We start from the raw sequence: 12,947 nt of genomic DNA, 5'->3' as shown, positions 1-12,947 counted from the left end.
GCTGCACTGAGCAGGAAACATTTGTATTAACAAAAAATTTTTAAAATTAAAAAAAAAATGGTCATGGCGGCGCCCCCCAAGTGACCAGAAAAGATGGCGCCCGGGGCACGTGCCCCCCTGCCCCCCCTATAGTTACGCCTCTGATGACCACTCAATTTATGTGTGGGTAATTATGATAAAGTTATGTTTTTATACTGTAACCATTTATTTTTTGTAAGCTGTTTTAAATTTCTTGATAGGAAAGCAGTGTAAAAATCGATAAAAATAAAATGCACATGAAAGAATTGTCTATAGGGAGAACTTGCCATTACCAGAAATGCAAGGCTGTCTCTGAAAACTCTGACTCCATGACTAAGTCCCCCGTTCTCTCCCCCATGATGTATAGTAATGAAATGATGTGGCATCATTGCATGATGTGTATCAATAGTACGGAAACTCACAGTATGATGATGTGACATCAAACATTTAATTGCTACATGTTATTAGGGAGAAGACAGGATGCTAGTTAATTAACTCATTTTTATACTGCCTTTAACCAGGTCTCAGGAGGGTTCACAATGGTTAAAACATTTATAAAATTTAAAAGCTTAAGTTAAGTTAACAGTTAAGTTTTAGAAATCAACTAAAAGCCTGACTGAACAGGTGTTTCCTTGGTGCTCTTCTGAAGGTCATCAGAGATGGTGCAACTCTTACTTCAACAGGGAGTGTATTCCACAGCCTTGGTGAAGCTACAGAAAAGACCCGATGCTGGGTTAACACCAGATGAGCCAGTGATAACCATAAATGAAGCAACTCTGACAATAAGACTGTGCACGAATGTTTCATTGCTGAACTGGTTCGCCTTGAACCAGGCCGGTTCAGAGGTTTGAACGCGGACCAAACTGGGGGCTGTTCGGTCCGTGATCAAACCAAAACAGGACTAGTTCAGGTGAACCAGTTCGGTAACGAATGTGGGGTGGGCGGGCGGTGGCAATAGAGTTTATTTGGATTTGGAGCTGGGTGTTACCAGTATGCTGATGACACCCAGATCTACTTCTCCATGTCAACTTCTTCTGGAGCTGGCATATTCTCCTAAATGCCTGCCTGTGTCAAGCGAGAGAGGTTGAATCTACTGAACACGTTTTGCTGAGTTGCTGTTTTTATAAGGATCTAAGAGAAGAATTAATTTCTCCTCTTTTAAGAGACCATAGATTGACCTCAGGCCAGGAGAGAGTGGAGTTTTTACTCGCAGACTTGGACGATTTCATCTCTGGAAGAGTTGCCAAGTTTCTTTGCATTGCAAGTAAACTTCGCAGAAGAAATATTGAGAGGGTAGATGTGGGCATAGCACATTAGGAGGGTGAACAGATTTTATTTATTTGAAACTTTCTTATGTACGATACTGTAGTTTTTATTGTATTGTTCCTATTGTAGTTTCTATTGATGCTACTGATGTGACGGGATGTATAGTTTTCTGTGTGGTCCTGTTGTAATGAGAGGCCATTGGCTGTAATAACAATAAAATTGAAGTATGTGAATGGCCCATTTAATCACCCAAATTAAACAGCTTTGAATCATCCTAAATGCCTGCCTGGAAACAGTAATGGGCTGGATGAGGGAGAATAAACTGAAGCTGAATCCAGATAAGATGGAGGTACTTATTGTGCGGGGTCAGAACTCTAGAGACAATTTTGAGCTGCCTGTTCTAGATGGGGTCACACTTCCCCAAAAGGAACAGGTTTGTAGTCTGGGAGTATTTCTGGATTCCCTCCTCTCCCTGGTTTCTCAGGTTGAGGCAGTGGCCAGGAGTGCTTTCTATCAGCTCTGGCTGATACGCCAGCTGTGCCCGTTTCTTGAGATCAACGACCTCAAAACAGTGGTACATCTGTTGGTAACCTCCAGACTTGACTCTTGTAATGCCTTTGTACAGAAACTTCAGTTGGTTCAGAACGCTGCAGCCAGGTTGGTCTCTGGGTCATCTTGGAGAGACCATGTCACTCCTTTACTGATGGAGTTACACTGGCTGCCAATAGGTTTCCAGGCAAAATACAAAGTGCTAGTTATAACTTACAAAGCCCTAAACGGCTTAGGCCCTGGGTATCTAAGAGAGCGTCTTCTTCATAACAAGCCCCACCGCCCATTGAAGTCATCTGAGGAGATCCGGCTCCAGTTACCGCCAACACATTTGGTGGCTACACAGAGATGGGCCTTCTCGGTCGCTGCCCCAAGATTGTGGAATGTGCTCCCTGCTGAGATACGATCCTCCCCATCTCTGGCTATTTTCAAAAAACACCTGAAAACCCATCTTTTCGCTCAAGCTTTCTCAGCTTCCTAATATTTTTGGGTTTTAATCTCTGGTTTATTTTTAAATTTTTAAATTGTTTTAAAGTTTTTGTATATGTTTTTAACTGGTTTTATGTTATTGTAAAACACCCAGAGACAAAAGTTTGGGGCGGTGTACAAATTAGATAGATAGATAGATAGATAGATAGATAGATAGATAGATAGATAGATAAATAAATAGTAGCTGGCCAGTACAGCTGCTGCCAGCACCACCACTCCCCCCTCTGGTACGGCCCCAAGTGCATGCTCTGTCTTCTTTAGGAAGCCGCCTGCATGGTGGTGGAGCAGTTGCGCTGTCCGCACATGCGTGGACAATATTTGCATGGCCATGCAAATCGCAAATGGTATCTGCATTAGCACAAATGCATATGCTGCAGCTGTGTGGGCAGCTTCCTAAAGGGGGCTGTGCCAGACGGGGGAGTGGCAGCAAGTAGTCGCTCTGACCAGGTAAGCATCTCAGTCAATCAATCAATCTTTATTTTGGTTATAGACCAGCATAAAGTACAAGAGGTGATTACATACTAGAAATAAGAGGAGATAAAAATTACACAGAGTGATTACATGTTGTACAGTACTTAATAATAGAAAGTACACAAGAAGCTTGAGGGCATAAAAGCCTAAAGAGGCATAAAAGTCATAAAAGTGCAAAAAAGGGCATAAAATGGGTGTAAAAAGATGAAAAGACATAAAAAGACAAAAATGCATAAAAGTCTAAGTATTAAAACTGGATAATGGTCAGACTATAAGACTATAAGGGGAAGTAAGAAAAAAGGAGGAGCATAAGTCTTTTTATTGAGTTAGTATTGAATGAGCAAGCCACCTAATGGTGCAGCAGGGAAATGCTTGACTAACAAGCAGAAGATTGCTGGTTCGAATCCCCACTGGTACTATGTCAGGCAGCAGTGATACAGGAAGATGCTGAAAGGCATCATCTCCTACTGCATGGGAGAAGGCAATGGCAAACCCCTCCTGTATTCTACCAAAAGAAAACCACATGGCCCTGTGGGCGCCAGGAGCCAAAATAGACTTGATGGCACACTTTTCATTTATTGAGTGAGCAGGTGTAGAGACCACCCGGGAAAGCATCTAACTATCTCTCTCCCACTGTGTTCACCCATCCACCTCTTCATTGATAGGGTCCCCCACCCCATACTTGTAAAGGGGAATCCTCACCAGATGCCCCTTTACAAGTATTAGCCACCCAAACTGCTGAAATGGTTTGGTCAAACTGACTGGACCAGCCAGCTGGTTTGACCAAACCCCTTTGGTAGTACACAGTTTCGCTCAAATTCAATTAAAATTTGAGTTGAATCACAATTTTGGGTTTGTGCACACCCCTGTCTGACAACCTTAATAGGCAGCAGGGTTCATAATGAAGAAGGTGTTATTTTAGATAAATGAGCCCAAGCCATTAAGGGCTCTACAGGTAATAATCAGCACTCTGTATTTTGCCTGGGAACATAGCAGCGGCCAGTGTAGTTCTTTTAAGACAGGAGTGATATGATCCCTTTGGGTTATCCCAGAGACCAATCTGACTGCTGTGTTTTGCACCAATTGCAGTTTCTGGACGATGTACAAACACAGCCCAAAGTGTATTGCAATAGTCAAGCCTGGAGGTTACCAGCATATGTACCACTGTTTTAAGGTCACTTTCTTCCAGAAAAGTACACAGTTGGTATATCAGCCAAAGCTAATAAAAATACAAAACTAGAGATGGATGTGATGTTTTTGGCAGCAGATACTAGTTTTTGATACTAGTTCTGTGCCACAACTACAGTTTCATTTGGACCATTTCAGGTCAACCAGAAGGAAATGCAGTCCCAACACTGTTGATTTTAGAATGGTTCCAAAATGGGTCCCGATTGGCTTTAGACTTTGACAATAATCCAATAACATGCCAGAGAACCTGTGCAAATGATACTTTTCTAAGCACCCTATTTGGCTGCAGCCTAGGGCAGCTAGGTTGTTTCAGTTGTTTTCTGACTCTAACATCCAAAACAACTCTAAGAGATCAACGAGCAGTATGCAGACTAATGTTGCCCATTTTTTAGAATTCTGCCTGTGTTTTTATCCTATCTGCTGTCCCAGATGCCCCCTAAAATATGCCTCTGAAGGCCGAGGGACCCTCAGGGACATATATTGGGGCAGCAAGCGGAAGGGTGAACTCAGGAAAAGTGGCTGCACGTGAGCAATGATTTAACACAAGGGCAGCGTTAGTCTGAACACTGCTCGTTGTTTGTAAAAGTCATTTTGGAATACTATTCAAGACTCAGAACTAGTATCAAAAACTAGTATCTGCTGCCAAAAACATCACATCCATCTCTAGTGGAAATATATTTATTTAGCACACATTAACATTAGAGCTGTAGACCACATTTAGCAGGCTTTGTTTTTGTGCAATCCAGGTGGCATTGGAACATGTCTGCTTCCTCTTGAATAACTGAATGAAAAAGACCTCCTAGTTTGATATACATTATATCATATTGCTGTTGTACTCAGTTGTTGTTTCATATGTCACATTCATAAGAATGATATAAATCTTAGCCTGGCTGATAGGTAGCAGGTAACAACCATCAAATTTCAGACAATTCCTAAGCAAATCATATCTATATTGCTGAATCCAGCTTTTTAACCTGACGTTTCCTCGTTAATATAATAGTACTAAACTGATTGCATGGATTCAATCTAGAATTACCAATCAGCCACTAGGGGGAAGATGAGATAAGCTAACAACTTTTAAAAGCATTCATATAGAATCTTTCCTCCCCATATGGATATTATTTCTAGTCTCGCTTATATCTAAAATTGATTTTTAAAAAAGCTCTGAATCTGCTAGAAAGCAACAAAAAAGCACCAATTCACTGTTTATTATAAATCTTAACTTCTAAGGACATTTCATAATTAATAAGTGGTTTGAGCCATTTTGTTCAAGCTTGAGGTTAATTCATTCCTGAGTTAGAGATGGTCCAAGACAAGCCAACAAAGTAGAACACAGTTTCATCCTGTATGAATAATTTAACACATCCTTCTCATTATTCTCCCCGGCTTTTTTTTTCCTTCCTTTTTTTTGGTGAGAGATGTTTGAAGTGATGGGGTAGCTATATGACATGATGGCTGCAATCTTGTCTACAATTTTAAAAAATCCTGCTGAAAAGTGAGATGAAAATATTTTAACTAAAATAAAGCATGTCATAATAAATACAGCTAAACATGCTCTACAGCTGTACTGAGGATGTGAATCTTTAGTGGCAATCATAGCATTTGACTTGGATATGTCTGAAGAGACTCGTGCCATGGGTTCAACTCTTTCTCTTCCTTTATATATCTTCTCAACACCCCCACCCAATTTTCTCTGTGAGGCCCTTACTTCATCCATCAGTGTTCATTACCAACATGTACATGTAATTGCCTGAATGACTTGGGCCCAAAGTACCTTAAGGGCCATCCATCTTCATATGAGCCTGTCCATGCTCTGCTGTCCTCTGAGAATGCCCTCCTATGTGCGCCACCTTTGTTGGAGGGATGTTTGTGGCCATTCCCTAATGGAACTTCCTACCTTAGGAACAGTGTTCCCTCTAACAGGGATTCCCAGATGTTAACTACAACTCCCAGAATCCCCAGCTATAATGGGTTTTGCTTGGGGATTCTGGGAGTTGTAGTCATAAACATCTGGGAACCCCTGTTAGAGGGAACACTGCTTGGGAGGCTCATCTTGTACTTACTGTTCCCTGCTTCAATGGATGCCCATCTTTTTAAGGTGGCTTTTAATTTGTATTAACATCTGTGTCATTTTAGTGGATGCTACCTTCTGTCTCATGCTTGGTTTTAGATTGTAGATTTTTAGTTTTATATTGTTGTAAGCGGCCTTGAGCATATTCAATAATGTCCTACAATTAGGACAAGTTTGGATGTTCAGTCAGCTGTGTGTGAAAATGCAAGGATGGAATGGCACACAGGGTAGGAGGGCAATGCACATGCACACGCACACGCACACACACATTCCTCACATGGTGGTTGGTCAGGCAGTATTGTCTGAAGAAACTCTAGTTTGTTTTAGATCAATGTTTTCAAAACAGGATGCAGTTGTTAGAGAAGCTTCCCTTCACAATCAGCAATTAGCAATCAGTAGGCGGAGTAAAGCTCACAGAAGCCACCTTAGAATCATAGTGTTGGAAGAGATGCTGGACATCTTCTCATCCAATTTGCTGCGTAGCACAAGCATCTGCTACCATACATCTCTGACAGAGATCCTCTGTCTGAAAACCTCTAAAGAAGGAAAGCTACGCACTTGCACTTCCACTGCATTAGGAAAATTAGAAAATTTCTCCTATATCTAGCCTAAATTGCTGATTTTTATAACGACTTCCTTAGTAAACATGAAGCAATATTAAGTTGATTTAACGAAGGCTTTATTCAGAAGCAACTCCATTTTTTCTCCTTCTCCTTTTCCTCCTTTATCTTCTGACTCCACCCCAACACTCTCTCTACAGGATCCCTACGGGGACAAACACCCAAAACAACAACACACAGAATACTACTAGATAGAATACAACACATCCCTCCCCTTTATAACAACCAGAATTGAATTAATTTAAAATTTAGTGACAACATCTTTTAAAGTATTTTAAGTGGTCTCCTGTCATGCACACTTCTCCTAAGTTGTGGGGTTCTCTGGCACAGGAGCTGTTTGTGATTTTTCTTCTGGTACTGAGGATTGTCCATCACTTTTATCAGCCTCAACTGATGAGGCTGATGAGTTGGAAGTTGAGTTGGAAGGCTACTCTGTGAAGAGCAGACACAGAGGGGAGATTTTCAGGGGCTGTTTCTCTTTAAGGGGTAGCTCTCTCTCTCTCTCTCTCTCTCTCTCTCTCTCTCTCTCTCTCTCTCTCTCTCTCTCTCTCTCATTTCCTTGGGTTAGAATTGTCCCAGGGCTAGGATTGGCTAGGGCTACCAAACTCCAGTGTTTTACTTTGTCACTTTACTTTGTCACTGCCTGACAAAGGAGGTGGAGTCAGCTAGGGCCGGGAGAGGACCCACATTCCTTTGACTCACATCCTGTGTCTCACTTGGAAGGCTACTCTACATAAGAGGTGAAGGCCCGAGAGCATAGCAAACAGAGCATAGTGAGCAGGGATAGCAAACAGGACGTAGGAGTTTTGCAGGAATTTAGTGGGAAGTGTGCGGGGGAGCCTGGAACAAACCCCTGTGATCACAAGGAACTTGGTGTAGAAGAGAACGCAAGTACAAATTCCTCCCTCATATCCTTCATATTCTTGGGAAAGGCTGTTTGGACAGATAAATAGCTGACCATTACAGCTGAGACCTTTCCTTCTAATAAACTATCTAACAAACAGTTAATAATCTGCTTTTAATAAACTATCTTTAAATACTGTAAACAGCCAACAAAAACAGTATGGAGATAGAAAGTCAGCAGGGGAAGGGGCACTTCCCAGTGTATTGCACAGAGTGCCACATATATGACTATTTGCCCCATGGGCAGAAGTCATGGGTGTGTGCTCAGTGCAAGGAGCTCCTGGCCCTCAGGGAACAAATCCGTTTCCTTGAGACCAAGGTGGCAGATCTGAAGAAGCTCAGAGACGTGGGGACGAGACCTTCAGGGATGTGACAGAGGCATCCCACTCCTGGGCTGGTAGCTCCTCTGCTGTCAGGGAGAATGAAGGTCTTGGGCAAGGAGGACATCAGTCTGAGGAAGAGGGAAATCCTCCTTTAGTAGGGACCCCTTCCATGGATGATGAGCCCATATACTCTCGCACAGGGGATACTCCTCTGGGGGGTTGGGGCCTCCTTGTAGTAGGGGATTCAATCATAAGAGGTATAGAGAGATGGGTTTGTGATCCGCGTGTTGACCGCACGGTGACTTGCCTGCCTGGTGCGAAGGTTGCAGATATCACACAGCGTCTAGACAGGCTCTTAGGCAGTGCTGGGGAGGAGACAGCTGTTGTGGTGCACGTCGGCACCAACGATGTGGGGAAATGTAGTCGGGAGGTCCTGGAAGCCAAATTTAGGCTGATAGGTAGTGTATTGAAGTCCAGGACCCCCAAGGTAGCATTCTCAGAAATGCTACCTGTTCCACATGCAGATACAGTGAGACAGGCAGAGCTGAGGGGTTTCAATGCATGGATGAAACGTTGGAGCCAGGAGGAGGGGTTTAGATTTGTTAGGCACTGGGATACGTTTTGGGGAAAGCAAGGACTGTACAAAAGGGATGGGCTGCACTTGAACCAAGATGGAACCAGACTGCTGGTGCTTAAAATAAAAAAGGTTGCAGAGTAGCTTTTAAAATGACGCCTGGGGAACAGCCGATGGGAGCTTGGCAGTATCCCATGTGGCAAAAGCCATTCTTTAAAGTGTGAGGGTGCAAAGAATTCAGATAAAACAGAAGGGGACAGAGCAGAGCCGCATAAAGAGCAGACGGGAGTCGGTGCCAGCAGGTCAAAGAGTCAAAAGAATAGCATACATCAGCGGAGAGACTCAGCGTATATGTGCTTATATGCCAATGCCAGAAGCCTCCGAGCCAAGATGGGTGAGTTGGAGTGCTTGGTTGCTAACACAGAAATAGATATAGTGGGCATAACTTAATTAAATACATCAGAAGCAGGAAACCTGCCAGGCAGGTCGTTGGACCATTAGACAGAGAGGGAGTGAAAGGGATTATTAAGGAGGATATGGAGGTTGCAGAGAAGCTGAATGAGTTCTTTGCATCTGTCTTCATGGCAGAGGATACTGAGTATATACCTGTTCCTGAAACAGGCTTTTTAGGGATGGAGGCTAGAGAGCTGAGTCAGATAGAAGTGACAAGAGATGATGTTCTAAACTGTCTGGAAAAACTGAAAGCTAACAAATCACCAGGGTCGGACAGCATCCATCCAAGAGTCTTCAAAGAACTCAAATGTGAAATTGCCAACCTCCTTGCTAAAATATATAACTTATCCCTGAAATTGGGCTCCGTACTAGAGGACTGGAGAGTAGCAAATGTAACACCGATTTTCAAAAAGGGATCCAGCGGCAATGCGGGAAATTACAGGCCGGTTAGCCTAACGTCTATTCTAGGCAAATTGATGGAAAGCATCCTCAAGGATAAAATTGTAAAGCACCTAGAAGAACAGGCCCTGCTGGAAGTGAGCCAGCATGGCTTCCACAAAGGTAAATCTTGCCTCACCAAACTTTTGGAGTTCTTTGAGAGTGTCAACAAGTGTGTGGATCAAGGTGATTCAGTTGACATAGTATACCTGGACTTCCAAAAAGCTTTTGACAAAGTTCCTCATCAAAGACACCTGAGGAAACTTAGCAGTCATGGGATAAGGGGACAAATACATGTGTGGATTGCTAACTGGTTGAAAGACAGGAAACAGAGGGTAGGTATAAAAAATGGAGAGTTTTCACAATGGAGGGAAGTAAGAAGTGGGATCCCGCAGGGATCTGTACTGAGACTGGTGCTTTTTAATTTATTCATAAATGATCTAGAAGCAGGGGTAAACAGCAAAGTGGCCAGATTTGCAGATGATACCAAACTCTTTTTGGTAGTGAAATCCAAAACAGATTGTGAGGAGCTCCAAAAGGATCTCTCCAGACTGGGGGAGTGGGCGTCAAAGTGGCAAATGCGGTTCAGTGTTAGCAAGTGTAAGGTGATGCACATTGGGACAAAAAACCCCAACTTCAAGTTTATGCTGATGGGATATGAGCTGTTGGTGATGGACCAGGAGAGGGATCTTGGGTTCATGGTGGACAGCTTGTTGAAAGTGTCGACTCAATTTGTGGCAGCTGTGAAAAAGGCCAATTCCATGCTAGAGATCATTAGGAAGGGGATTGAAAATAAAACGGCTAATATTATAATGCCCTTATAGAAAACTATGGTGCAACCACACTTGGAGTACTGCGTACAATTCTGGTCACCACATCTTAAAAAGGACATTGTAGAACTGGAAAAGGTACAGAAGAGGGCAACCAAGATGATCAGGGGCCTAGAGCACCTTTCTTATGAGGCAAGACTACAACACCTGGGGCTTTTTAGTTTAGAAAAAAGACGACTGCGGGGAGACATGATAGAGGTCTATAAAATCATGCATGGTGTGGAGAAAGTGGAGAGAGAGAAATTCTTTTCCCTCTCACACAACCAGGGGTCACTCCATGAAACTGATTGCCAGGAGGTCTAGGACCAACAAACGGAAGTACTTTTTCACACAACGTGTGATCCACTTGTGGAACTTTCTGCCACAGGATGTGGTGACAGCCAACAGGCTGGATGGCTTTAAGAGGGGTTTGGATGACTTCATGGAGGAGAGGTCTATCAATGGCTACTAGTCGGAGGGCTGTGGGCCACCTCCCGCCTCAAAGGCAGGATGCCTCTGAGTACCAGTTGCAGGGGAATAATGGCAGGAGAGAGGGCATGCCCTCAACTCCTGCCTGTAGCTTCCAGCAGCATCTGGTGGGCCACTGTGAGAAACAGAATGGTGGATTAGATGGTCCTTGGGCCTGATCCAGCAGGGCTGTTCTTATGTTCTTAACTGTGAGGTCAAAACTGGAGACAAGATCAAATTCCTCTCTTTAGATCAGACTCCTTTCCTTCTGGTCTCATAGTATGCATGCTGGAAAATCTGGAACTGTTCCTTTTTTTTTTTTTTTGTTTACATCATCCAATATGACAAAATCTCCTTGGATTTTGATTATTTGGTTTTGTCCAGAATATCTGATCTACATACAATTTGTATTTTTGTTGATTCTCTCTTACCCTGTCATGAATCTTTGTATCCTCAGGGTGAGATGGCACAGAAAGCCCTATTGTTGCCATTGGGTAGGCTTGATGATAGCTTTCCATCCTCTCAGTAATTCAAAACTTGATTTTCCTGTAGTAGAATGAGGAGTAGTTCACTGTTTGTCTCTTTCCAGGGTTGTTGTTGCATATTAACCACTTGTAAACTTTCTTCACTAATTTCTTCATTCTTTCCACTAAGCTATTCCCTCAAGGATCATACAAGGAAATAGTCTTGTGTTTTATCCCATGGTTATGCAAATATTGTTCCATTTCAAATGAGGTAAGCTGTGTCCCATAGGGATGTGCGAACTGGTTTGAGTTTGAACTGGTTGGCCATCAAACCGGGCCTGTATGAAGGCTCGCCCTCGAGTTAAACAGGGCCCAGTTCAGTTTGATTCGAACTCAAGCCAAACACACTGGACCAGCTCAAAGGTTCCAATTGTTTTTTTAAAACCGTTGCTGAGCTCACTGCCGAGTCTGGGTTGCAATCCTGGACTCCAGGGGTGGGTGGGGTGCTGCTGTGGCTGCGGGGTATGTGTGTGCTGCTATGGCCACCAGCCTCCCCCAGACCTTTTTGGGCTGGTTCAGCCCATTTATGGGCCTTTCCGGTGCTCTGCCTGCTTGCAGCGGCCATTTGAAGGCTGCCACACATGTGCACTGGCCATTTGCGTGCCAGGGGGGAGGCAGGGGGAGGGAGAACCTTCTGAGACTCGCCCCCCAGCAGCCACAGCAGCACCTCTGGAGGCCAGCATTACAAACTGGATCCGGTGGTGAGTTTTATCTCTATCTCTATCTATCTCTCTCTATAACAATTAGAACCCCGAACCGGCTTGTGTCCAGACTCAAACCAAACTGGGCAAACCAGTTTTGTGCACACCCCTAGTGTCCCATTGTCAGTCACTAGGAAGACTTTTCCTCGCAAAAACTGCAGCCATGAATCAGATCATTGTGTTTGTAGTAATGTTGTCAGCAAATGAAGCTTCTTGCCACCTGGCTACACCATTATGATAAAAAATCTTTGTATTATGGGTTGGTTATCAAAAGACCCCATTATATCCAGAGCAAGTTTTCCCCAGGGACTACTGGGATACTTTCCTGTAGTCAAGGAGGTGGCAAAGGTCTTCTGCGACTTGTCAGATACAGCACAAGCTATACAGTGCCTGATCACATCTTCTCTGTGTTTGTCCACACATGGCCACCAAAAACTTTATCTGATTTGCCTTTTAGTCACGCTCATGCCTAGGTGACCTTCATGGGCAGTTTTGATAACTTCTGCTTGTAAGAAGGTTGGCATCATCAAACTATCAGTCTCAGCACCAGCTCATTGAGAAGGAACAGCTCACTTGCTTCATGCATGTATGGTTGAAGATGTTCAGGTATGTTGTTTTTATGTGGCCAGTCATTAGTTATGTGAGGTTTAAGTTCAGTAAGCTTTTGATCATCACTGAGGGCTGCTTTACATTCAGAAGACCTTATCACTCCATGAACAGATGAATCTATTTGCACAATTAGGATTCATAAGAACAGCCCTGCTGGATCAGACCCAAGGCCCATCTAGTCCAGCATCCTGTTTCACAGAATGGCCCACCAGATGCCTCTAGGAAGGCCACAGGCAAGATCCCACCTCTTCTGGGATCTCCTCTTTAAAAGAAAATGCAATGGAGTAACATTGGAGGCAAATTGTCTAACAAATTTAGAGTAATATAGAGTCCTAAAAATGAGCAAAGTGCATCCTTATTATGTGGCTCTGCTAGTTCCTGAATACCAAGTCTGTTTTGGGAGGTACTCCATGCTGAGATAATGTGTGTCCCACATACGTCACTGAGTGTGTGCAAAACTGACATTTCTCTGT

This window comes from Hemicordylus capensis, chromosome 2 (assembly GCF_027244095.1).
Source record: "Hemicordylus capensis ecotype Gifberg chromosome 2, rHemCap1.1.pri, whole genome shotgun sequence".
NCBI lineage: Eukaryota > Metazoa > Chordata > Lepidosauria > Squamata > Cordylidae > Hemicordylus > Hemicordylus capensis.
This window is presented reverse-complemented; position numbering follows the sequence as displayed.